The 27,255-nt window shown below is 46.1% G+C and overlaps 1 protein-coding gene across 3 annotated transcripts in view; it reads left to right on the top strand.

The window, feature by feature from the left end:
* The window catches only part of LOC142749936 (glycerol-3-phosphate acyltransferase 2, mitochondrial-like), a 161,064-nt gene that overhangs the window by 18,744 nt on the left and 115,065 nt on the right, over positions 1-27,255 (top strand). The window contains exon 1 of one of the 3 annotated variants that reach the window (XM_075858553.1): positions 23,850-23,996. The exons of the other annotated variants lie outside the window; for them this stretch is intronic. The gene's annotated coding sequence lies outside the window, so the exon portion shown is untranslated. Of the gene's footprint in view, positions 1-23,849; positions 23,997-27,255 lie in introns of those variants that run through there. 3 annotated transcript variants of the gene reach the window in all.

Raw genomic sequence — 27,255 nt, 5'->3', positions numbered from 1 at the left:
ACAAAACAAGAATCACAAGCAAGGAGGAACAGGAAAGGCAGGTATAAATAGACAGAGGGCGGGAGCTAGCTCCGTCTGGCCAGGCTGTGATAGGTTCTCCCACTCCTAAGCCTGCCATCCTGAGTGGTGGAAGATGGAGTCAGTCTCACAGACATAGAAGCAGGTGCAGACTGATTACCTATGGGCATGGATACAGAAGCTGTGCCTGGCAGATCCTTAACAGGTATAGTGCCAAGGGACTGGCGCAGGGCAAATGTGGTGCCTATTTTCAAGGCTCTAGGTCTTCCCCGGGTAATTATAGACCAGTAAGCTTAACATCCATCGTGGGGAAAATGTTTGAGGGACTATATACAGGATTATGTGACAAAAAATAGCATTATAAGTGACAGCCAGCACGTTTTTACTAAGGACAGAAGCTGTCAAACTAACCTGATCTGTTTTTATGAAGAGGTGAGCAGAAGCCTAGAGAGAGGGGCCGCTGTGGGTGTAGTGTTTTTGGACTTTGCAAAGGCATTTGACACTGTCCCTCATAGACGTCTAATGGGTAAATTAAGGACTATAGGTTTAGAAAGTATAGTTTGTAATTGGATTGAGAATTGGCTCAAGGACCGTATCCAGAGAGTTGTGGTCAATGATTCCTACTCTGAATTGTCCCCGGTTATAAGTGGTGTACCCCAGGGTTCAGTGCTGGGACCACTATTATTCAACTTATTTATTAATGATCTAGAGCAGGGGTCTCAAACTCGGCAGGGTAAGTGGGCCGCATATAGAAAAAATGGGAAGTTGACGGGCCGCATTACTTTCAAATTTGATACAACACAAAATTATTGTTAATAAATTACTTATTTGAACTACTATAACACTATATTACTATAATAATAATAATACTACATTACTATAAAATGAATACTACATTACTATAATAATACCGCTAGGTTTAAAATTTGAGATATTTCTCCACGTGCTTATTTCAACAATCCAGTTTTCCAGTTTAAGTGTCGCTAAATGCAGTTCGGCGGCTCAGTTGGCAGCGTTTGGCAGACACACATGTCAAGATTGGGCAGCCCCTTTTTGGATAGTGCCACTGTGCCCTCCGTGGATGCTGCCGCAGTGCCCTCCGTGGATGCTGCCGCAGTGCCCTCTGCGGATGCTGCCACAGTGCCCTCCGCGGATGCTGCCACAGTGATGTCAGGGGCTTGCCCAGAGCTGGAGTCCCGGAGCAGAGCTCCTTCTAGCACTCTGCCTGGGATTCCAGCTCTGCTCCTGACATCACTGTCCATATATGGACAGAGATGTCAGGGGCAACTCCAGAGCTGGAGTCCCAGGCAGAGCGCTAGTAGGCTCTTCCTGGGACTCCAGCTGTGGTCCTGATATCACTGGGACTCCTGCTCTGGGGAATTCCACAGAGTCCCGGAGCAAAGCCTGTACTAGCGCACTGCTCGGGACTCCTCTCTGGGGAAGACCCTGACACACTTTCCATATATGGACAGCTATGTCAGGGAATTCCACAGTGTCCCGGAGCAGAGCCTGTACTAGCGCTCTGCCCGAGACTCCGCTCTGGGGAAGACCCTGACACACTGTCCATATATGGACAGCTATGTCAGGGAATTCCACAGTGTCCCGGAGCAAAGCCTGTACTAGCGCTCTTCCCGAGACTCCGCTCTGGGGAAGACCCTGACACACTGTCCATATATGGACAGCGATGTCAGGGAATTCCACAGAGTCCCGGAGCAGAGCCTGTACTAGTGCTCTGCTCGGGACTCCGCTCTGGGGAAGACCCTGACACACTGTCCATATATGGACAGCGATGTCAGGGAATTCCACAGAGTCCCGGAGCAGAGCCTGTACTAGTGCTCTGCTCGGGACTCCGCTCTGGGGAAGACCCTGACACACTGGCCATATATGGACAGCGATGTCAGGGAATTCCACAGAGTCCCGGAGCAGAGCCGATACTAGCGCTCCGCATGGGACTCCGCTCTGGGGAAGACCCTGACACACTTTCCATATATGGACAGCGATGTCAGGGAATTCCACAGAGTCCCGGAGCAGAGCCTGTACTAGCGCTCTCCTCAGGACTCCGCTCTGGGGAAGACCCTGACACACTGTCCATATATGGACAGCGATGTCAGGGAATTCCAGAGTCCCGGAGCAGAGCCGATACGAGCGCTCTGCACGGGACTCCGGCTGTGTCCCGCGGGCAGCAGATGACAGCCCCAGGGGCCACATGCGGCCCGCGTGCTTGAGACCCCTGATCTAGAGGATGGGATTAATAGCACTATTTCTATTTTGCAGATGACACCAAGCTATGTAATATAGTTGTCTATGGAAGATGGTCGTGAATTGCAAGCGGATTTAAACAAACTAAGTGTTTGGGCATCCAGTTGGCAAATGAAGTTTAATGTAGATAAATGTAAAGTTATGCATCTGGGTACCAACAACCTGCATGCATCATATGTCCTAGGGGGTGCTACACTGGGGGATTCACTTGTTGAGAAGGATCTGGGTGTGCTTGTAAATCATAAACTAAATAACAGCATGCAATGTCAATCAGCTGCTTCAAAGGCAAGCAAGATATTGTCGTGTATTAAAAGAGGCATGGACTCGCGGGACAGGGATGTAATATTACCACTTTACAAAGCATTAGTAAGGCCTCATCTAGAATATGTATTTCAGTTCTGGGCTCCAATTCATAGATCGCGCTCTGCAGAGTGATGCGCCTCCGGACGTCGTCTCCGTCTCTGCCTCCGTGACGATTGTCCCAAAGAACCCCAGTGCGACTCTGATGAGGAGGCTGATGATGAGTCGGAGAGCACATCTCTGGACGAAGAAGACCGCCGACCATGCCTCCTCTCTCTACTGGACCTGAGACGTCTGCACTGGCCATGGCGACGATGCTTTCTGGAACGTTTCCTCCCCCGTCAGGAACGCTCCCTAACCGGACCTGAGGAAGAAAAATGAGACACGGCAGGAGAAGGGCAAACAGTACGAGTACTCTCCCTGACACTACCATCCCTAGAACTGGCCCTACTTCGCGTCAACCCGTGTGAAGGAGCTGTTAAGACCTACCTGCAAAGTAGGATAAGCGACCGATGCAGCAGAAGCCCTGGCACCAAGGATGGGCTGAATACTCACCGCTCGCTTCTTTTTGTCAGAATCCTTCTGTCTTCTATGGGCGCCGCTATTTTGCTTCTTGGCTGACCTGCGCTGCACCGGAAGTCCGCCTCTGCCCTCTCTCCAACCACTTCCGGTTGAACAGAGGACAGAGCAGGGAACGATGACTTAATCGCCGGCTGCTCTCACGAGCAGGAAGCAAGTCCCAGCTCCCGCGCACATGCCACTTGGTAGACAACCATGGCGGACTAATTACCTGCACCTACCATACTCACCCCACTATCAGGAAAGCTGAGCGTCGCGTCCCGCAGCTGCCGATTGTGGTGGGTTGTACCAGGCAGAAGCCGTTTTAACAGCAGCCCTCCTAGAACTGTGGGGAGGGACGCCAGCGCGACGCAGGGGAGGGTGGCACTATATCCGCCGACGAACCGCCGGATGAAACAAACTTAGGGCCTGCGCTGATCCCAGCATGCGGAGGCGCAGCACCCGCTGTACTACCATGAGCCTCTACAGGACTTGGGCTCAAACGGGCAGGGGGGCGATTTACGCGCTGCTACCTACCTCGGGTAGCCGCTGCAGGCTGCTCCACGACCGGATTCACCATGTCCCTTCTTCCACTCGCCAGCAGGGATTCCAGCCAGGCACTCCCTTCCGATGCCACCCACTGTGCAACCTGACGCAAGAGATCCTCAGCCATTTGAATAAAAAGAACGTCCACTGAATCCAAGGAAAAAAGGAAAAGCTCAAGATCTTCCAGCTCCAACTGAAGGGTGTTCCTCACGCTGCAGCTTGAAGGTAAGAGGGCGTTCTGCCCCAAGACCCACACTTATATCACCTTTACCACGCCCCACTTACCCCTTGTACACCAATCCTGATCCTGGGCATTTTTTGAATACGTTCACTCCTATATTTAACCCTTGCAGTCCCTGACTAAGGGAAACTAAGCGGTTCAGTGTCTACAAAACGTGATTTACATAGGAATTCAATGGAATAGGTAACTACAGGTTCAGAATGTTAATATATATATAATATATAAGATTGATCCAGCACCTGCATTCAGGATAAAATGCAAGCCCTGCAGAAGGGAGAACTTGCTAAAAAAGAAAAAAAATGGAAGATACAAGTCATATAATGGTCAGAAATAGTGTTATTCCTCATGTAAACATACGACAGAAAAGTACCTGAAAAGTTAGGTACGTTTTTAGTGTATTATCCTGCACACGTGCAGAATCCAGCCCTCAACTCCTTACAGAGTGACAGAGCATTCGCCGGCTTGCGTGATTGGAGGTGACGGCATGTTACATTGTCACGCAAGCCTGACGCATGCGCTGTCACACAGTGAAGCCAGAGGGGTGAAAAGGGCTCGATGCTGGGGAATACGCTGAATGCGCAGGTGGGCGTATTTCGTCTGTATGTAGGCAGGTGGATCGGCTGTTAATCAAGCGAGAAGAGGTGCGGTTTACTGTGACAATCATGAGAAAGCTGGATGCGTCTCAAGCGAAAAACACCCTGCAGACTCATCTCTGCTGATTAATATATACGTACGAGAAAAGTTTAAGGACAGATTGCAACGGTACAAGGGCTCTTTTACACACTATTTGGTATCGAAGATACGTGATTTTTATTTTTACACTAGATTACATCAGGGGCGTAGCTAAAGGCTCATGGGCCCCGATGCAAGAATTCTTACTGGGCCCCGCCCCCCAGCAGACAGTATCACACATGATAGGATTAGATACAGTGGCTGAGCAGACAGTATCACACATGATAGGATTAGATACACAGCTCAGCAGACAGTATCACACATGATAGGATTAGATACAGTGGCTCAGCAGACAGTACCACACATGATAGGATTAGATACAGTGGCTCAGAAGGCAGTATCACACATGATAGGATTAGATACAGTGGCTCAGCAGACAGTATCACACATGATTGGATTAGATGCACAGCTCAGCAGACAGTATCACACAAGATACGATTAGATACAGGGCCCAGCAGACAGTATCACACATGATTGGATTAGATGCACAGGTCAGCAGACAGTATCACACATGATTGGATTAGATACACAGCTCAGCAGACAGTATCACACATGATTGGATTAGATACAGGGCCCAGCTCGCTGACATTGCGTCTCCAGCGCTGGACCCAGGAAAGGTAAGAATAATAATTTTGCTTCTTTATGTGTTACTGATTATTTTTGTGTGTTTGTGTTTTTTTACAGGTTCGGTTGTTGGACTTCGGATTCGAGGACTTCAATGACGGCGTTTTTTTTATTCTCAATAAAATGGTTAATGAGGGTTGTTTTTTTATTTCAATAAAATATTTTTTCTATGTGCTTGTATCTTTTTAAACTTTATTATCACCGCCTTAGTAATGGCCGCTGGCTGATTGACAACCTCCATTACTAAGGCGGGGCTTAGTGTTAGCCGGTGCAGAGGCTACACTAACCCCCATTATTACCCCGGTACCCACCGCCACCAGGAGTACTGGGAAGAGCCGGGTACGAACCAGTACCCGACCATCTGTAGTGACGGGCAGGCATCGGGGTGGCCGCAGGCTGGTATTAGGCTGGGGAAGGCCAAAAACAGTGGCCCTTCCCACCCTGGTAATGCTGCCTGCTGCTGCTGTGCTGCATCTGGCTGGTTATGAAAATTGGGCGGACCCCACATCGTTCTTTCCAATTATTATTATTTTTTTTTAAATGACGTGGGGTCCCCCCCATTTTTCATAACCAGCCAGATACAATAAAGCAGCAGCAGCCTAGCATCACCAGGGTAGGAAGGGCCACTGTCTTTGGCCTTTCCCCTCCTGATAATACCAGCCTGCGGCCACCCCAGTGGCCGACCATCACTACAGATGGTCAGGTACTGGATCGTACCCAGCTCTTCCCAGCACCCCTGGTGGTGGTGGGTACCGGGGTAATAAAGGGGGTTAGTGTTCGCCTCTGCACCGGCTAACACTAAGCCCCGCCTTAGCAATGGACGTCGTCAATCAGCCGGCTGCCATTACTAAGGTGGTAGTAATATAGTTTAAAAAAACAAAACACAAAGACATAGAAAAAATATTTTATTGAAATAAAAAAAAAAAACACACAGCCCTCATTAACCATTTTATTGATAATAAAAAAAAAGCTGTCATCGAAGTAGTCCTGGAATCCGACGTAGTCCAACGACCGAACCTGTAAGAAAACACACAAAAAATTATTAGTAACACATGTGTTAGGCTTAGATACAGGGCCCATGTGTGATACTGTCTGTGGGACCCTGTATCTAAGCCTACCACAACGTAGGCTTAGATACAGGGTCCAGCAGACAGTAATCTTATACAGTATAAGATTACTGTGTGCTGGGGCCCTGTATCTAAACCTACAGTGTGGTAGGCTTAGATACAGGGCCCAGCAGACAGGATCACACATGGGCCATGTATCTATGCCTATCATGTGATTGGCTTAGATACAGGGCCCAGCAGACAGGATCACGCATGGGCCATGTATCTAAGCCTACAGTGTGGTAGGCTTATATACAGGGCCCACCAGACAGGATCACACATGGGCCATGTATCTAAGCCTACCATGTGATTGGCTTAGATACAGGGCCCAGCAGACAGGATCACACATGGGCCATGTATCTAAGCCTACCATGTGATTGGCTTTGATACAGGGCCCAGCAGACAGGATCACACAATCTGTGATCCTGTCTCATGGGCCCCCTAAGCCTGATACATCGTAGGCTTAGGGGTTGTGCAGTCCCTAAACATTGATGGCCTATCCACAGGATAGGCCATCAATAGCTGATGTGTCGCCCGGGACCCGCAAATCAGCTGTTTTGAAGGGGCCGCAGCACTCGTACGAGAGCTGCTTCCCCTTCATTTCACTACTTGCTCACACTGTGAATCGCCGACACGGATTCACAGTGTGACCGGAATGAAGTGACAGGAATGAAGGGGAGCAGCTCTCGTACGAGTGCTGCGGCCCCTTCAAAACAGCTGATTGGCGGGTCCCGGGAGTCGGACCCCGCCAGTCAGGGCTAACCTTACCTTCCTCTTCGGCCGTGGCTGGAGTTCTGTCGTCTCGATGCTGTGCGCGGCGCATAGCGCTGTGACGTCATGCGCTGCGCACAGCGCCTGACGTCAGGACCTCCGCTGCCATCCGGAACCAGGAAGGTAAGTACTGTCTGTTACTATAGTAACAGGGGCCCGCGGCCCGAGTTACTATAGTAACTTTTTATTGATGTGGTGCGGGGGGCCGTGGGCCCCCCTGGCTTCGGGGGCCCGGTCGCAATTGCGACCGCTGCGACCCCTATAGCTACGCCAGTGGATTACATACTTTGCTTGGGGGGGTTACATGTTGGTGACAGGTTCTCTTTAAAATAGCATGTTAAAAATGGATTGTGTAAAGATGTTTATATTATAGACAATGTCAACCTGTATTTTACCTAATTAGTAATATAAAGAAGAAATGAACGCTTTGGTTTAACCCTGCGAATGACGTGGACACAGACCTCACAGAGGCTAATGAGTAATTAGGGAGCAGATCGATGCTTTGATGTGACAGCAGACCGAATAAACACATTACTGCTGCCAGGAAAGGGAACAGACACCGCTGGTTACATCATTGCGCTGCAGACCTGTCACCATTTTTAGGTTTTAAGGCAGTTCCACCAATTCTTAGTAACATTTACACTTTAGTACACTTCAGCTTGTCAACAAACGGATTGCAGGTTTATCCCATCCATATGTTGCATTCTCTAATGAAAACTTTCCTGCAAGATCTTTATCTGCGGCTGCAATGTTTACATGCGGGAGCGGGCAGAATTGAAGGAAGGTCCCACCAACAAACAGGTCAGAATTTATAATAACATTATATTGGTAAATTCTATTAAAAAAATATTTAATTACGGGACAACCCCTTGTCATAGACTTTATCCATTCTAGGGCCTATTTAGAAGACCGATGCTCACGTCACTGTGCTGTCTAAGTGTAGACTGGAAAGTACATGGACTAAACATTGATCCATTAACCCCTTCCCGCTTTGGCCACTTTTGACCTTCCTAACAGAGCCTCATTTTTAAAATCTGACGTTTCAGTTTATGTAGTAATAACTTCGGAATGCTTTTACCTATCCAAGCGATTCTGAGGTTGTTTTCTCGTGACACATTGAACTTTATGGTACTGGCAAAATTTTCTCAATACATTCAGTATTTCATTGTGAAAAACATAGCACTTTTCTAAATTTAAATGTATCTGCTTGTAAGACAGGCAGTTATAACACACAAAATAGTCACTAATTAACATCCCCTATATGTCTACTTTAGATTGGCATCATTTTTTGAACATCCCTTTATTTTTGTAGGGCGTTACAAGGCTTAGAACTTCAGCAGGAATTTCTCACATTTTCAAGAAAATTTCAAAAGGCTATTTTTACAGGGGCCAGTTCAGTTGTGAAGCGGCTTTGAGGGCCTTATATATTAGAAACCGCCAATAAGTCACACCATTTTAAAAACGTCACCCCTCAAAGTATTCAAAACAGCATTTAGAAAGTTTCTTAACCCTTTAGGCTTTTCACAAGAATTAAAGCAATGTAGAAGTATAATTTACAAATTTCATTTTTATTTTTTTTGCAGAAATTCATTATTAATCCATTTTTTTTGTAACACAAAGTTTTACCAGAGAAACGCAACTCCATATTTATTGCGCAGATTCTTCCGTTTTCAGAAATATCCCACATTTGGCCCTAGTGTGCTACTGGACTGAAGCACAGGCCTCAGAAGCAAAGGAGCACCAAGTGGATTTTAGACACCATGTCAGGTTTGAAGGGCTCTTGCAGTGCCAAAACAGTGGAAATCCGCCAAAAGTGATCCCATTTGGAGAACTAGACCCCTCAAGGAAATTACCTAGGGGGAATAGTGAGCATTTTTACCCCACCGGTTTATTGCAGAAATTATTGGAATTAGGCCGTGAAAATGAAAATCTACATTCTTTCAAAGGATATGTAGGTTTAGCTAATTTTCCCATTTCCGCAATGACTAAAGGAGAAAAAGTACCACAACATTTGTAAAGCAATTTCTCCCGAGTAAAACAATACCCCACATGAGGTCATAAACGGCTGTTTGGACACACGGCAGGGCTTAGAAGAAAAAAAACATTTCGCTTTTTGAGCTCAAATTTAGCAGGAATGGTATGCGGAGGTCATGTCGCATTTGCAAAACCCCTGAAGGGACAAAACAGTGGAAACCCTCCACAAGTAACCCAATTTTGGAAACGACACCCCTTGAGGAAATTATCTAGGGGTATATATAGTGAGCATTTTGACCCCACAGATTTTTTGCAGAAATTATTGGAAATGGGCCCTGAAAATGAAAATCTACATTCTTTCAAAGAAAATGTAGGTTTAGCTAATTTTCACAAAGACTAAAGGAGAAAAAGCACTGCAACATTTGTAAAGCAATTTCTTCGGAGTAAAACAATACCCCACATGTGGTCATAAACGGCTGTTTGGACATACAGCAGGGCTTAGAAGGGAAAGAGCGCCAGTTGGGTTTTGGAGCTAAAATTTAGCAGGAATGGTTTTGCGGAGGCCATGTCGCATTTGCAAAGCACCTGAGGGACCAAAACAGTAAAAATGCCCAAAAAGTGACTCCATTTAGGAAATTACACCCCTTGAGGAATTAATCTACGGGTGTAGTGACCATTTTGACCCCACAGGGGTTTCATAGATTTTATTGGAATTGGGCAGTGAAAATAAAAAAAATCCTTTTTTTTCAAGAAGACGTAGCTTTAGCTCAAAATTTTTCATTTTCTCAACATTTGTGTAAAGCAACTTCTCTGGAGTACGCCAATACCGCATATGTGGTCATAAACTACTGTTTGATCAGAAGAGAAGCGCCATTAGGCTTTTGATTAGATTTTGATGGATTGATTTCTTGGCACCATCTCGCGTTTGCAAGGCCCCTAAGGTACCAGTAGAGTGGAAACTCCCCAAAAGTGACTCCAGTCACAAAACTACACCCCTTGAAGAATTAATCTAGGGGTGTAGTGAGCATTTTGACCCCACAGGGGTTTCATAGATTTTATTAGAATTGGGAAGTGAAAATAAAAAAAAATCCTTTTGCTTCAATAAGACGTAGCTTTAGCTCGAAATTTTTCATTTTCTCAACAAATAAAGGAAAAAAAGAACCCCAACATTTGTAAAGCAATTTCTCCCGAATACGGCAATACCCCATATGTTGTCATAAACTGCTGTTTGGGCACACAGTAGGGCTCAGAAGGGAAGGAGTGGCATTTGGAGTGCACATTTTGGTGGATTGGTTTCTGGTTGCTATGTCGCATTTGCAAAGCCCCTGTGGGACCAAAACAGTAGAAACCCCCAGAAGTGAACAAATTTTGGAAACTATACCCCTCAAGGTATCCACCTAGGAGTGTAGTGAGAATGTTAACCCCGCAGGTGTTTTGCAGAAATTAGTGTGCACTTGATGTTGCAGAGTGAAAATGGGACTTTTTCCATAGATATGCCAATATGTGGTGCCCAGCTTGTGCCATCGTAACAAGACAGCTCTCTAATTATTATTCTGTGTTTCCCGGTTTTAGAAACACCCTACATGTGACCCTAATCTCTTGCCTGGACATCAGGAGTGAAAGAGTGAAAGAGTACCAATGCGAAGTTGAGGCCTAATTTGGCAACTTACTGTAAAGGATCTGCCAGACACAGCTTCTGTGTCGACGCCCGTGGTTAATCAGTCTGCACCTGCTCCTAGGTCTGATAGAGTGACTCGATCTGCTACCACTCAGGCTGGTAGGCTCAGGAGTGGGAGAACCTATCACAGCCTGGCCAGACGGTTCTAGCTCCCGCCCTCGGCCTATTTATACCTTCATTTCCTGCTTGTCTTTGCCTGTGATTCTTTCCTGTTTCCTGGCTCTGCTGCTCCTGCTATTATTATTGACCTTGCTTCATTTTGACCCTGGCTTTACTGACTACGCTCCTGCTCTGCGTTTGGTACCTCGTACACTCCTGGTTTGACTCGGCTCGTTCACTACTCCTGTTGCTCACGGTGTTGCTGTGGGCAACTGCCCCATTTCCCTTAGCTTCTGTGTACCCTTGTCTGTTGTACACATATTGAGCGTAGGGACCGTCGCCCAGTTGTACGCCGTCGCCTAGGACTGGCCATGCAAGTAGGCAGGGACTGAGTGGCGGGTAGATTAGGGCTCACCTGTCTGTCTCCCTGCCCCGTCATTGCACTTACACAATATTGGTTCACAATTGCAGAGGCTCTGATGTGAAAAAATAAAAGAAACCCCTGAGAAGTGACCCATTTTAGAAACTGCACCCCTCAAGGCATTTATTAAGGGGTGCAGTGAGGATTTTCACCCCACAGGTCTTTTGCATAAATGATTGCATGTATCATTTTTGGATACATGCGACTTTTTGATCACTTTTTTATTTACATTTTTGAAAGACAAAGTGACCAAAAAAACAGCAATTCTGGCAGTATTTTGTAGGTTTTTTTTACGGCGTTAACTGCGCGGGACAAATAACATAATATTTTTATAGTTCAAGTAGTTACGGATGCAGCGATACCAGATATGGTATGGTTTTATTTTTCAATAAATAACTTGGAGCCCACTAGGGGACTGGAAGGTCCAACTGTTTGATTAATGTTCTAATACATTGCACTACCTATGTAGTGCAATATTTTAGAACTGTCAGTTGTTCACTGACAGCAAGCCAGTCAGGCTCCGCCTCCAGTCAGAGCCCAATCGGCTTCCGTAATGGCAGACAGGAGGCTATTGTTAGGCCTCCTGTTGCCATAGTAGCAATCGGTAGCCTTGCCATTGCATGGCAGGGCTGCCGATTTGCTACAAACCACTAAGATGCAGCGATCACTGCATCTAAGGGGTTAATAGCAGGGATCGGAGCTATCTCCGGTTCCTGCCGTGACAGCAGGTTGTCCGCTATAGCCTACAGTGTACACCGACTGCTGATGATGCCGTCTCAGCTTCTGAGCCTGGCGCCATCTTACCAATGGTACCGGAAGCATTTTAGGCCCCACCTCCGAGCGGGGCATACGAGGTTTCCGTTGCTGGCAGACCGGGAGGCCAGTATTAGGCCTCCGGTTGCCATTGCAGCCACCGGAAACCCAGCAATCACGTTGCAGGGGTGCCGGTAGCTAAAAAACGCTCACATGCTGCGGTCTCTATTGAACGCAGTATCTAAGGGGTTAATCGGCTGGATCGAAGGCTAGCTCCGGTCCTGGCCGTTACATCAGGATGTAACATACCGCTGGCACCCGGCGGTGATGGTGCGGGCTCAACTCCTGGGCCTGCACTATAACCGCGACGTAATAGTACTGCGCTTTGTGGGAAGCCCTGCACGACAGTGGCGTATATATACGGCGGATGTCGGGAAGGGGTTAAAGGGGTTTTCCGGAACAAAAAAAACCATGTCTTTTAACTAAACAATGCAAAATAAATTATTTTGTAATATACTTACGTTGGATCCGATGTTTGTAGCGGCGTATCCCATCCTGTCACATGACCTCTTGCTGACTCGAAATTGCCACTTCCTACCCAGATCTGTCCATTATCTCCAAGTTCCTGTTTCCTGTCCTCCGAGTGTACGGTCACATCACAAGTGACGTGAATGTACCACGTGTTTATGTGTTGTACAATTTCCTCATCCGATTTAGAACATGGGTGGTTGATACACACTCAGCGCCCACCACGCATGCTCTGATATGGCTGCGGGTAGTACGGCGCATTGCATGCTGGGACAAACACGGTGCAGGCAGGGAGGACAAACACAGGAAGAGAAGGGGAAAGAATATAGTGAGGTAAACCACCTCCAAAAGGTAAACAATAGGGTGTAATCAAAGAGGAAAGCTTTTTAACCCCTTAAGGACACAGCCTGTTTTCACCTAATGGACCAGGCCATTTTTTTCAAATCCTACATGTCACTTTATATAACTTTGGAATGTTTTTGTTTTTTCAAGCGATTATGAGACTGTTTTCTCGTGACACATTGTACTTTAAAGAGGCTCTGTCACCAGATTTTGCAACCCCTATCTGCTATTGCAGCAGATAGGCGCTGCAATGTAGATTACAGTAACGTTTTTATTTTTAAAAAACGAGCATTTTTGGCCAAGTTATGACCATTTTTGTAATTATGCAAATGAGGCTTGCAAAAGTCCAAGTGGGTGTGTTTAAAAGTAAAAGTCCAAGTGGGCGTGTATTAGGTGCGTACATCGGGGCGTTTTTAATACTTTTACTAGCTGGGCGCTGTGAAGAGAAGTAACATCCTCTTCTCTTCAGAACGCCCAGCTTCTGACAGTGCAGACCTGTGACGTCACTCACAGGTCCTGCATCGTGACGGCCACATCGGCAGCAGAGGCTACAGTTGATTCTGCAGCAGCATCAGCGTTTGCAGGTAAGATCGACTTACCTGCAAACGCTGATGCTGCTGCAGAATCAGCTGTAGCCTCTGGTGCCGATGTGGCCGTCACGATGCAGGACCTGTGAGTGACGTCACAGATCTGCACTGTCACAAGCTGGGCGTTCTGAAGAGAAGAGGATGATACTTCTCATCAGAGCGCCCAGCTAGTGAAAGTATTAAAAACGCCCCGATGTACGCACATAATACACACCCACTTGGACTTGTACTTTTAAACACACCCACTTGGACTTTTGCAAGCCTCATTTGCATAACTACAAAAATGGTCATAACTTGGCCAAAAATGCTCGTTTTTTTAAAATAAAAACGTTACTGTAATCTACATTGCAGCGCCTATCTGCTGCAATAGCAGATAGGGGTTGCAAAATCTGGTGACAGAGCCTCTTTAAGTTAGTGGTAAAATTTGGTCGATACATTCAGTGATTATTTGTGAAAAATACCAAAAATTTAGAGAAAATTAGCAAAAATTAGCATTTTTCTAAATTTACATTTATCTCTTTTTGCAGGAGGAAAATTCTGCCTCAAAATTCCGTTTGGGATTTTGAGGCAGATTTTGACCTTCCTGCACGCAGTTTGCCGCGATTTTCGCTCGCACCCATTGAGTGCTACGGGCAATAAACTCTGCGAAATACGCTTTCTCTGCCTCCCATTGATGTCAATGGGAGGTCAGAGGCGTAGCCGCGCGAAGATAGGGAATGTCCCTACTTTCTCCCGCGAGGCGGTTTTACAGCTCGCAGGAGAAAACCCCCTCCGCCTCCCTTTGAAATCAATGGGAGGCATTTTCGGGCCGGTTTTTTATGAGTTTTGAGGGGCGCCAAAAAACTCATCAAAATACTCAGTGTGAACAGGGCCTTAGTAATAGCACACAAAATAGTTACTAGTTAACATTTCCCATATGTCTACTTTATGTTTGCATCGTTTTTTGAACGTGCTTTTATTTTTCCAGGACGTTATAAGGCTTAGAACTTTAGCTGCAATTTCTCACGTTTTCAAGAAAATTTCAAAAGGCTATTTTTTCAGGGACCAGTTCAGTTCTGAAGTGGCTTTGAGGGCCTTATATATTAGAAACCCCCTATAAAAAAAAAAACAGTTTTAAAAACTGCACCCCTCAAAGTGTTCGGAACAGCATTTAGAAAGTTTGTTAACCTTACTAATTTATTTATTTTTTTGCAGAAAATCTGTTTTAATTAATTTTTTTTTGTAACACAGAAAGTTTTTCCAGAGAAACGCAACTCCATATTTATTGCCCAGATTCTGCAGTTTTTAGAAATATCCCACATTTGGCCCTAGTGTGCAACTGGACTGAAGCACCGTCCTCAGAAGCAAAGGAGCACCTAGTGGATTTTGGGGCCTCCATTTTATTAGAATATATTTTAGGCACCATGTCAGGTTTGAAGAGGTCTTGTGGGCCCAAAACAGTGGAAAGCTCCCCAAAAGACACAATTTGGCAAGCTACACAACTCAAGGAATTTATCAAGGGGTATTATGAGCATTTTAACCCGGCAGGTGTTTTTGCTGAATTTAGTGTAATTCAGATGTAAAAATGAAAATCTAAATTTTTTCCAATAAAATGTAGAAATCTTCAATATTTTTAAGGCATAAAGGAGAAAAAGCACCCCAATATTTGAAAAGCAATTTCTCCCGATCACGGCAATACTCCATGTGTGGTTATAAACTGCTGTTTGGACCCACAGCAGGGCATAGAAGGGAAGGAGCAGCATTTGGCTTTTGGAGCTGAAATTTAGCAGGAATGGTTTTCGGGTGCCATGTCGCATTTGCAAAGCCCCTGAGGGGACAAAACAGTGGAAACCACCCCAAAGTGACCGCATTTGGGAAACTACATCCCTGAAGGAATTTATCGAGCGGTATAGTGAGCATTTTGACCCCACAGTTTTGTTGCCGAATTTAGTGGAATTACGCTGTGAAATGAAAAATTACTTTTCTTCTGATAAAACGTGGGAATTTTACATTTTTACAAGGAATAAAGGAGAAAAAGCACCCCAACATTTCAAAAGCAATTTCTCCCGATTACGGCAATACTCAATATGGGGTCATAAACTGCTGTTTGGACACATGGCAGGGCTCAGAAAGGCAGTAGCGCTATTTGGCATGCAGATTTTGGAGGCTTGGTTTTTGGGCGCCATGTTGCATTTTCAAAACCCTAAGGTACCAGAGAACAGTGGTAGACCCCAATAAGTGATCCAATTTTAGAAACTACACCCCTCAAGGCATTTATCATTTGACTGGACATACAACATGGCTTAGAATTGAAGAGCACCATGCGCATTTAAGGTCTATTTTGGTGATTTTCAGACCATTGACTCACAATTGCAGGGCTCTGAGGTCAAATAGTAAAACAAACCCCAAGTAGTGACCCCTATTTTGGAAACTACACCCCTTAAGGCATTTTAAGGGTATGTTCACACGGAGTGTTTTAAGGCATATTACGGGGCGTTTACACCTCGAAAAACGCCTGAAAAATCGGAAGCAGAACGCCTCCAAACATCTGCGCATTTATTTCATTGGGAAAAAGACACTGTCCCGACGGGGCATTTTTTACGCGGCCGCGTAAAAAAACGTCTGCGAAAAAGTACATGGTACTTCTTCAGCTGGTTTTGTAGCGTTTTTCATAGACGCTATAGAAAAACAGCTCCAAAAACGGCTGTTAAAAACGCTACGAAAAAAGCGACCTAGAATAAAAAACTTCTGAAAATCAGAAGCTGTTTTCCCTTGAAAACCGCTCCGTATTTTCAGACGTTTTTGATTTTGTGTGTGCACATACCCTAAGGGGTGTAGTGAGCATTTTGACCCCACAGGTGTTTTTTCATGAGAAATTAATGTGCAGCAGATCGTGCAAAGTGAAAATTGCAATTTTCCGCTATTATGCCATTTTAGTGCACAATATGTTGTGCCCAGTTTGTGCCACCGAAGACAAAATACATCATAAAATTTTAAGCGGGTTGTCCCGGGTATGGTGATATATATCTGGACGTAAACTGCTGTTTGGGGACGCTGTAGGGTTCAGAAGGGAGGGAGCGTCATTTAGCTTTCGGCGTGCAGATTTTGCTTTGTAGTTCTGTTTGGGGTATTGCTGATATTTCAGTTTATAATGTAGGGGCATATGTAAACTGTGAGGAGTACAATATATGAGGGTAAATAAATAATTCATAGATATGTGGCCGATGTCGCACTGATAAATGGTGCCCAATCTTATCCGTTTTTAGAACACTCTGCACCTTTTGTATCGCTATATTCGGAGAGCCAGAACTTTTTTATTTTTTCTCCACCGGAACCGTGTAAGGGCTTATTTGTTGCGGGACAAATCGGCAGATTTCATTGGTACGATTTTGGGGTACACGCGATTTTTTGATCACTTTTTATTCAATTTTTTGGCAAGCAAGGTGACCAAGAACCAGCAATTCTGACAATGTTTTTTATTTATTTTTTTACGGCATTCACCGTGGGCTATAAATGACAATTTTACTTTATTCTGCGGGTCGATACAATTACGGCAATACCAAATATATATAGTTTTTTTATGTTTTGCAGCGTTTGCGCAATAAAGTAAAAAAAGCTGTGGAAGGGCTTGTTTTTGCGGGACTGGTTGTAGTTTTTATTGGTACCGTTTTGGGGTACATGCGACTTTTTGATCAGTTTTTATTCCATGTTCTGGGAGGAGTGGTGATAAAAAAAAATTAGCGATTCCGGCATTGTTTCTTTTTTTTTTGCGGTGTTCACCGTGCGGGAAAAATAACATTACAGTTTTATAGTTTGGGTCGTTACGGACGCGGCGATACCAAATTTGTATACCTTTTTTAACGTGTTAATTTTTTTCCTATAATAAAAGTCATATTATAGGAAAAAAATGCGGTGTTTGGTTTTATTAACTTGAAACTTTTATTTCTACACTTTTATTCAACTTTTTTTTTTTGTCCCACTAGGGGACTTGAGGGCCTGCACCTCTGATCTGTACTCTACTAGCCACGTAGTGCAATGCATTAGAGCTGTCAATCATTCACTGACAGAAAGCCTATTAGGTCCCTTCTCTGGGCTAATATGCTATCCTACGTGGCAGAAAAGGAAGCCATTGTTAGGCCTCCGGTTCCCATAGTAACGATCGGCAGCTTGACGATCACATCGTGTCGATCGCTACAAACCACTAAGATGCCGCGATCGCTTTTGACCGCGGCATGTAAGGCTGGATTCACAGGAGCATGTTCGGTCCGTAAAGGACGGAACATATTTCGGCCGCAAGTCCAGGACCGAACACACTGCAGGGAGCCGGGCTCCTAGCATCATAGTTATGTACGACGCTAGGAGTCCCTGCCTCTCCGTAGAACTACTGTCCCGTACTGAAAACATGATTACAGTACGGGACAGTAGTTCCACGGAGAGGCAGGGACTCCTAGCGTCGTACATAACTATGATGCTCGGAGCCCGTCTCCTTGCACTGTGTTCGGTCCGGGACTTGCGGCCGAAATACTTTCCGTCCATTACGGACGTAACATGCTCCTGTAAATCCAGCCTAAGGAGTTAATGGCAAGGATCAGAGTTAATGGCAAGGATCGGAGCTAGCTCCGTTCCCTGCCGTTACAGCACGGTGTCAGCTGTAACATACAGCTGACACCGGCGGCTGATGTCGCAGGCTCAGCTTCTGAACCATCTTTCTTTAGCGACCGGAAGCCTTTTAGGCCCCGCCTCTGGGCGGGACCAGCAGGCTTCCGTACTTGGCAGACAGGAGGCCATTGTTAAGCCTCTGGTCTGCCAGAACAGCGATCGGAACCCCCGCGATTTGCATTGCAGGGTTCCTGCAACCCAGCGATTTGGATTGCAGGGTTCCGATCTGCAATGAAACAACGACGTACCCAGACGTTGGATGACGTTAAGGGGTTAAACAAGAAAATTTTATACACAGTGCAATAATATATTAATATAGAAGTATTGCAATGATTTAAAAAAAGAAAATACAATAAAATTAATTTTTTGGGCAAACCCCTTTAAAATCAAAGGGCCAATTCACATGACTGATTTTCTTCGTGGAGCAAAACGGCAGCATGCACAAATTTGGTCGGATTCTCGACACAACCATTCAAGTTAATGGTTCTATAAAAAAAACGGACAGCACACATGGACGGATTGCCAGGAGTCGCTGAAAAGGAAGCAGGAAGGTTACTTTTGTTGGACATGAAAAACTGATGACTGGCCACTGAAGCTGCACGGACGTGAAGAACGGCCGAACTGAATTCAACTCGGATGTAAAATCTTACGTTTTTCCCTGATGAAACCCAGACGCTCGTCTGAATGCAGTCGAATAAAACGTATTTATTGCATAATGAGACGTTCTGCAACTTTCTAATATATTTTATGGGGGGAGTTTATTAATACTGGCGTTTCATACACCAGTCTTAAAGTAAAGTACGTTGTTGTGAAATGCCCAAAATGTATTAAGCGGCGCACGGCACTTAACAAGTTTGCCACATTTCTGCCTGCCAGAGCGCTAGAAATTGAGCAGGCGTAGATTTGCACTTTAATTTACGCCAATTTCCGGTATAAATGATTGTAATTGTGTTGGACTGGCGAGGAGTCCACCCTTCCCACCTGTCGTGGTAGGTTTCAAAAGAAGTGAAAAGTCACAAATTTTAGCACAAATAAGGTGAGCCAAATTTGTGACTTCTACGTGTAACTAATTTAGTAAATTCCTGCTTTAAATTTCTCACTGCTTTTAAGATCTCTGCTTCCATTCAGTGAATAAAAATAGACTGGCCCACCAATTAATCCCCTGGTGGACCCAGGTTTTCAGACTGTAATGGGCCTCATCCGAGACAACCCCTTTCAGGAAGTAGCTACTGTCACGATCAGCTGGTCCTGCTCCCCACACACACCATGCAAAAAGCCGACCATGCCAGTGGATGTTGCGGCCAACCAGACATTTCCCCTGCAGTCGTCCGCTGAAGGAAAAAATTTACTATTATTAAATGGCAGCCATAATATCAGGGCCGGCCTTAGGGGTGTGCGACCTGTGCCATTGCACAGGCCGCATTACTCCAGAAGGCAGAAGGGGGCGCTGCGCTGGCTCCCTTGCCCTGCCTGTTTCAGAAGCGCCCGGCGACTCACCAGTCGCCTTTCCGCCCGGGCACTTCTTCCCTCAGTGGCATTGCTACAGCTGTAGCAGCCATAGCGGCTGCCAGCGGCGACACCGGGCATGAGGGCCCCCGCGCCGGGCCCCCCCATGGGCGGCTCCTACAGCGGTAGCGGCGCCACTATAGCAGAGCAGGGAGGTAGTGCCATTGTAGCTCCCTGAAGGAGCGGAATCCCTGCGTGGTCGGGGATTCCGCTCCTGGAGTGCTCCTCTTGATGTCTCTGTCCATATATGGACAGTGACATCCGGGGCAACTCCTGAAGCGTAATCCCCGTCCACAGCGATTCCACTCCAGGATAAGCCAGTGACGTCACTGTCCATAAACTGACACAGACAACAGGGGCTTTTCCTGGAGTGGAATCCCCGCTCACAGCGTCGGCAACGCTGTGGACGGGGATTCCACTTCAGGAGTTGCCCTGATGTCCTTGTCCATATATGGACAGAGACAACAAGTGGAGCGCTCCAGCAGCAGAATCACCAGCCACAGGGGGATTCCACTCCTTCAGGGAGCTACAGTGACGCTATCTACAGGAAGGAGGGTGTGCTATCCACCAGGGGGCTGTGTGGCACTACCTACCAGGGGGCTGTGTGGCACTACCTACCCGGGGGCTGTGTGGCACTACCTGCAGGGGGAATCTGTGAGTGGGGGGCTGATGGTCATCAAGTGGTTTCCACCTCTGACCTCCATTTGAAATTAATAGGTTGCAGAAAATACCTGCGGCGCTCGTTTGGTGCTTTTTTGCCTGCGTCTTTTGGATTAGCTTCAACGGCTTAAGAAAAAGAAAAAAAAAAAAAAAAGGTCACGCAACGCTGTCAATTCCTGAAGGAATTTTGAGGCAGAATTCTTTTGCTTTACAAAAAACGCTGTGTGAACATACCCTAAGAGTGTAGTGCTAGTTTTTAGCAATTTTCTGTCTTTCTCTAAACAATTTTTGGTAGGGTGCCCTAAGGAAATTGTATTTTTCCAGTGCTGCCTTGAGTCCGAAAAGGTTGGGAAACTCTGTACTAGGCTACAGGACCACGCCGGCCTACGCAAAGATCCCGTTGTGGAGCAACTCAGTTCGTCGTGGGAACGGGGCCTTGAGGAGTACAATTTTTTTTCTGGGGGGGCACTGTCTACAAGGGGGAGGTGGGGGCGGGTCTGTACAGCACGATCTACAAGGAGAAGGTGGGGGATTATGGCGCTGTCTCCAGCGAGGGTGTATGACACAACCTACAGGAGGGCACTATCTTCAAGGGGGGGCTTTGTGTGGTAGCCAGGGGAGCGCGGCATTATACGTTGTTGTGGCCACTAAGCGGACATTATACTGTGTAGGAGTACTACAGGGGGCATAATACTGTGGGCACAATTATAGGACAAAATACTCTGTCTTTGAAGGGGTTATAATATATTAAATATTATTATTATACTGTGTGGGGGCATTATACTGTGGGAGGCATTATACTTTAATGTCGGGCAATTTTTTTTATGATGGGGTTGGGCGCTGAAAGATAATTTTGAACGGGGCGCCATCTATCTGAAAACCGGCCCTGACGTGGACGGCTCGAGCTGTCATTTCTTGCACAAAGTGTAATGGGGGACCCCCAACTATGAGGTCTAAATGCCCTAACGAGGCATATTAACAGGGTTGTCATCATGAGGCAAACCCTTTCAAGCAGATTTGGATTCCATTTTAAACCTATGACCCGTACGCCACAATGGGGGCATATTTTAGGATGAGCCAGTTATGTATAGAGATTGCTATTATATACACAAAATTATTAGTTATTCTATCCTCTAAGGGCCAGTTCACACAGAAACCGCACCAAAAAACGGCCGAAAATGCCTCTCATTGACTTCAATGGGAGGCGGAGGAGTCTTTTTCCTGCGAGCGGAAAAACCTTCTCGCGGGAAAAGAAACGACATGCCCTATCTTTGGGCGTTTACGTCTCTGAGGCAAGGGAAGCGTATTTTGTGGCGCTTTTTGCCCGCGGCACTCAGTGGCCACTGGCAAAAACCGTGGCAAACAGTGTGCAGGCAGATCAAAATCTGCCTCAAAATTCCAGATGGAATTTTGAGGCAGAATTTTCTGCCTGCAAAAAACTCTGTTTGAACATACCCTTATCATTTGTGTTTTTAGGCGGTGACCCTATACTTGGAGTCTTGGGACTACTTGGGAAACGATTGGTTTTAGGCCCTGTTCACACTGAGGTTTTTTTGATGCGGGAAAACGAGCCAAAAAACGTCCGAAAACGCCTCCCATTGATTTTAATAGGAGGCGGAGGCGTTTTATTCCCACGAGCGCAAAAACCGTCTCGCTGTAAAAAGAAACGACATGCCCTATCTTCGGGCGTTTACGTCTCTGACCTCCCATTGACGTTGATGGGAGGAAGAGAAAGCGTTTTTTTGCTGTATTTTTGCCCGTGGCGCTCAATATCCACGGGGGAAAAAACACGGCAAACAGGCAGATCAAAATCTACCTCAAAATTGCAGACGGTATTTTGAGGCAGAAGTTTCTGCCTGCAAAAAAACTCATTGTAAACAGGGCCTAAGGCTTTATTCAGACGAACGGGAATTTCGTCCGTGCAACGCGCGTGATTTGCACGCGTGTTGCACGGACCTATATTAGTCTATGGGGCCGTGCAGACATGTCCGTGATTTTTACTCAGCGTGAGTCCGCTGAAAAAAAGTCACGACATGTCCGTTCTTTGGGCGAATCACGCACCCATTGAAGTCAATGGGTGCGTGAAAACCACGCATGTCGCACGGAAGCACTTCCGTGCGAACAGCGTGATTCGCGCAACAGCTGTCAAGAGGATGAATGAAAACAGAAAAGCACCACGTGCTTTTCTGTTTACAAACATCCGAATGGAGTGTCATAATGATGGCGGCTGCGCGAAAATCACGCAGCCGCACATCCTATGTGATGACACATGGAGCTGTTAAGTGGCTTTTGCGCACGCAAAACGCCTCGTTTTTGCGTGCGCACAAACTACGCTCGTGTGAATCCAGCCTAAGTGTGAGATACTATAGAGTGAACGTGGAGCAAACCTAGAACCCTGACAGGGATTCAACCGCCAACTACTATGAAACTACAAGTACCAACGTGCACTGACAGTACACACTTAGGCCTTATTCACATGGACGCACGCGCAAAAGCTCCGTGTGTCGTCAGCTTATGGTGCGGGGCTGTGTGATTTTCGCGCAGCCGGCATCATAATGACACACTGTTTTTATGTTTACAAACAGAAAAGCACGTGCTGCTTTTCTGTTTTCATTCATTGTTTTTACTACAGAAGTACTTCCGTGTGCCGTGCGCGATTTGCACACACCTATTGATTCAATGGGTGCGTGTTGCGCGAAACACGGGCAAGTATAGGACATGTCGTGATTTTCACACAGCGCACATACGCTGCGTGAAATTCACTGACAGTCTGAATGGCACCATTCACTAAGGGCGGATTTATACGAACGTGATTTGCGTCCGTGCATCCCGCGTGAATTTCACGCAGGTCGCACGGACTTATGCAAGTCTATGGGGCAGTGAAGACTGTCTGTGATTTTTGCGCAGCGTGAGTCCGCTGCGTAAAACTCACGACAGGTTCTATATTTTGGCTTTTTCGCGCATCACGCACCCATTGAAGTCAATGGGTGCGTGAAAATCACGCGCACCACACAGAAGCACTTCCGTGGGACACGCGTGATTTGCGCAACAGCTGTCAAACTATGAATGTAAACAGAAAAGCACCACGTGCTTTTCTGTTTACAAACATCGAAACGGAGGGTCATAATGATGGCGGCTGCGCGAAAATCACGCAGCCGAGCATCATACGGGGCTGACACACGGAGCTGTTAAGTGCCTTTTGCGCACGCAAAACGCCGCATTTTTTGCGTGTGCAAAATGCACACGCTCGTGTAAATCCGCCCTAACATAGGTCCGTGTGACGCGCGTAGCACGGACGTATAATACGTTTGTGTGAATAAGGCCTTAGGCACAACATTGTGCCACACCAGTAGTCTACTTACTGTGGCTCTCCAAGGCATGCTGGGAGATGTAGTTTCAACACAGGTGGAGAGCCACAAGTTGCAGACCACTGGACCTCTACACAACGGAATTCACGGTACAGACCACAATTATTAGCGGAAGATTGCAGACAGACACTCGGCAGCAGCCATCAACAATATATACAGCTAAAATACCAGCAAGTTTTGCGGGGACGCCATTAAGCTCCTCCTGGGAGCGGCCCAGTAGTCAGTGCGCATGCGCCCTTTATCTCACCGCCGAACGTCGGGACAAGTTCCGGTTTGCTGTGTGAGCGGTATGTACTGATTGGGACTTGGTTGTATGGCATGCTGAAACTTTTAGTTCATTCCGATATAAGGGGGGTTTGTCATTGCTGGTTGCGTGTGTTTGCGTCATTTGGTTAATAAACAAGCACGTTCACTGCTGTTTTTTTTTTGGGTGGTTCACACAGGACGTTTTTTTATGCCACAGTTGGGCACTTTTACCTCAGTGACCAGACATGCCGTGTTTATAATGAGGGAATTCAGATGTGGTGTTTTTGTTCTCCCATTCACTTCAATGTAAATACAAAGCACACAAGACTTTCTCACGCTGCCCTCCCTGTGTGGATTAGACCTAATTCACATCTGCGTTGAGGGGCCTCCGTCTCCGATTCTGCCGAAAATTACGGAAACAATAGCACGCTGCGCTATTCCGGTAAAACCACGGCGTACCTGACCGAAGACAGACAAATCCCTATCGAGTAAATGGGTTTCGTTGGGCGACAATTGTCTCCGTTTTTCAACGGGACCTGCACTACCGGCATTTTCGTTCTGCTCCTCTGATGGGGCAAACCAACGGAATGCCGAACGCAGATGTGAACAGAGCCTAAGACAAATATTTCTAGATTCACACGAGCGTTGCAAACCTCGGACGTGATAAACTGTATATTGTACAATGTAAACCTTTTAAGCACAGTTTTATTTTTCATAAAACAGCGTGTTTGTAACTCTTTGAGATCCAGCTTCTATTCATCCTGGACACATAGAAGCTGTATCTGGCGCGCAAACCCGAAACCATCAGGTCAGCGGGACTGACGGCTTCGGTGATAGCGGGTCCTGCATTATATGGTAACATTATATAGTACTTCAAGTAGTGGCAATAGAAACGACAACTTCTCCCGCAAAAACATCCTACACCACAACATTGACTGAGGAATAAAAAAAAGTTCTGGCTCTTGAAAGGCGGCGAGTGAAAAACGGGAAAAAATAAAATGGCTTCGTCCTGACCGGGTTTATACAAAAACATTTAAAGTAAAAAACCATTTTCCCCCACACTTTTGATGTTAAAGAGACATATCAAAAGTTTGGATCGGCAGGGGTCTGGGTGCTGAGACCAATGCTCCTCGTCTGCCTGAACACGACTCTCATAGAACGTCTGCCATCTTCAGCATGACAGGGAGCGCTGAACGCAGCCGAAGGCGCAAAGTGCTTAGCGCTTCTGCACCTTGGTTTTAGCAGCGGTGGGGGTCTCCGCACCCAGATCCCCACCCATCCAAACTTTTGATATGTCTCTATGACATATTAAAAGTTTGATAGAAGTGTAGTTAGTCTTTAAAGAGGCTCTGTCACCAGATTTTGCAACCCCTATCTGCTATTGCAGCAGATCGGCGCTGCAATGTAGATTACAGTAACGTTTTTATTTTTAAAAAACGAGCATTTTTGGCCAAGTTATGACCATTTTTGTATTTATGCAAATGAGGCTTGCAAAAGTCCAAGTGGGCGTGTTTAAAAGTAAAAGTAAAAGTCCAAGTGGGCGTGTATTATGTGCGTACATCGGGGCGTTTTTAATACTTTTACTAGCTGGGCGCTGTGAAGAGAAGTATCATCCACTTCTCTTCAGAACGCCCAGCTTCTGGCAGTGCAGACACAGCCGTGTTCTCGAGAGATCACGCTGTGACGTCACTCACTTCCTGCCCCAGGTCCTGCATCGTGTCAGACGAGCGAGGACACATCGGCACCAGAGGCTACAGTTGATTCTGCAGCAGCATCAGCGTTAGCAGGTAAGTCGATGTAGCTACTTACCTGCAAATGCTGATGCTGCTGCAGAATCATCTGTAGCCTCTGGTGCCGATGTGTCCTCGCTCGTCTGACACGATGCAGGACCTGTGAGTGACGACACAGCGTGATCTCTCGAGAACACGGCTGTGTCTGCACTGCCAGAAGCTGGGCGTTCTGAAGAGAAGTGGATGATACTTCTCATCAGAACGCCCAGCTAGTAAAAGTAGTAAAAACGCCCCGATGTACGCACATAATACACGCCCACTTTGACTTTTACTTTTAAACACACCCACTTGGACTTTTGCAAGCCTCATTTGCATAAATACAAAAATGGTCATAACTTGGCCAAAAATGCTCATTTTTTTAAAATAAAAACGTTACTGTAATCTACATTGCAGCGCCGATCTGCTGCAATAGCAGATAGGGGTTGCAAAATCTGGTGACAGAGCCTCTTTAAACAGAAAAAATATAAATTTGGTGCCGCCGTAATCGTATTGACCGACAGAATAAAGTTAACATGTAGTTTTTACTGCATGTGAACGCTGTAAAAACTGAACCTAAAAAAAATTATGGAATCGCTGTTTTTTTTCTCCATCCCACTCCATAGACTTTCGTTTTACATTTTTCCAGTACAATAAATGCTGCTCTGAAAAACTCGTCCCGCAATAAACAAGCCCTCATATGGCTATATCGACAAAAAAATATAGAAGTTATGGCTTTTAAAACGTGGGGAGGAAAAGACTAAAAATGGCTGTGGTGGCAAGGGGTTAAAATCTATTGCATGTTGATTATTGCGGCGGTTTTTGCGCTGATAAACCGCAGATCTGCTTTATTGAATTACAAACGGTGTTCGGTACCGCTGACAAATCTGCGGCAGACATCCGAGTTTCAGCAGCTGATTCGTACCGCAGATTTTCTAAAAACAATCCGTGTCGTGTGAACATGGCCTAAGGAAGGGGAAGCAGCAAGTGACAGCAGGAAGAAAAATGACAGCCCATTACTGTCATCTGTCCCCCCGTCCCCCCTGTACAACCTCCAGTGACCCCAGGAACTTTTCTTAATGTTATTACCCCCCCCCCCCCTTACCAATGAGAGAGTATATAGACTGTCTGTCACATCTAGAATGATTTTTTTTCTGCTAAAGGGCTGAGAAGTTGAGCACTTGCACATGTAATTACCCTTTACGCCTAATAACACTGGAAGTCGACCCCATGACATTAAATTCAATGGGTAAAACCCACAACGGAAAAACACAACATAAATTGACATGCAGTTCAAGTTATTAACTTTTATGCTGCGTTTTTTTTCCATAATGTGGGCTTGGGATTTACTGAATCTCATCCACTTTGCTGCTACTGAAAACACTGTGGAATGTCCGCACACTATTCCGTTGCGGAAATTCCGCAGGGTTTACGCTACGTGGGAACTCGGCCTGAATTTTCAAGCAGTTTTTGCAGGTTAAACTGCTTTCAACCTACAACAATGCTATTCACACGACAGGGTCCGGGTGTCGTC

The sequence above is a fragment of the Rhinoderma darwinii genome, chromosome 3 (assembly GCF_050947455.1).
Source record: "Rhinoderma darwinii isolate aRhiDar2 chromosome 3, aRhiDar2.hap1, whole genome shotgun sequence".
Taxonomy (NCBI): domain Eukaryota; kingdom Metazoa; phylum Chordata; class Amphibia; order Anura; family Rhinodermatidae; genus Rhinoderma; species Rhinoderma darwinii.
The sequence above is the reverse complement of the archived record's forward strand: the minus strand, read 5'-3'. Positions and strand labels throughout refer to the sequence as shown.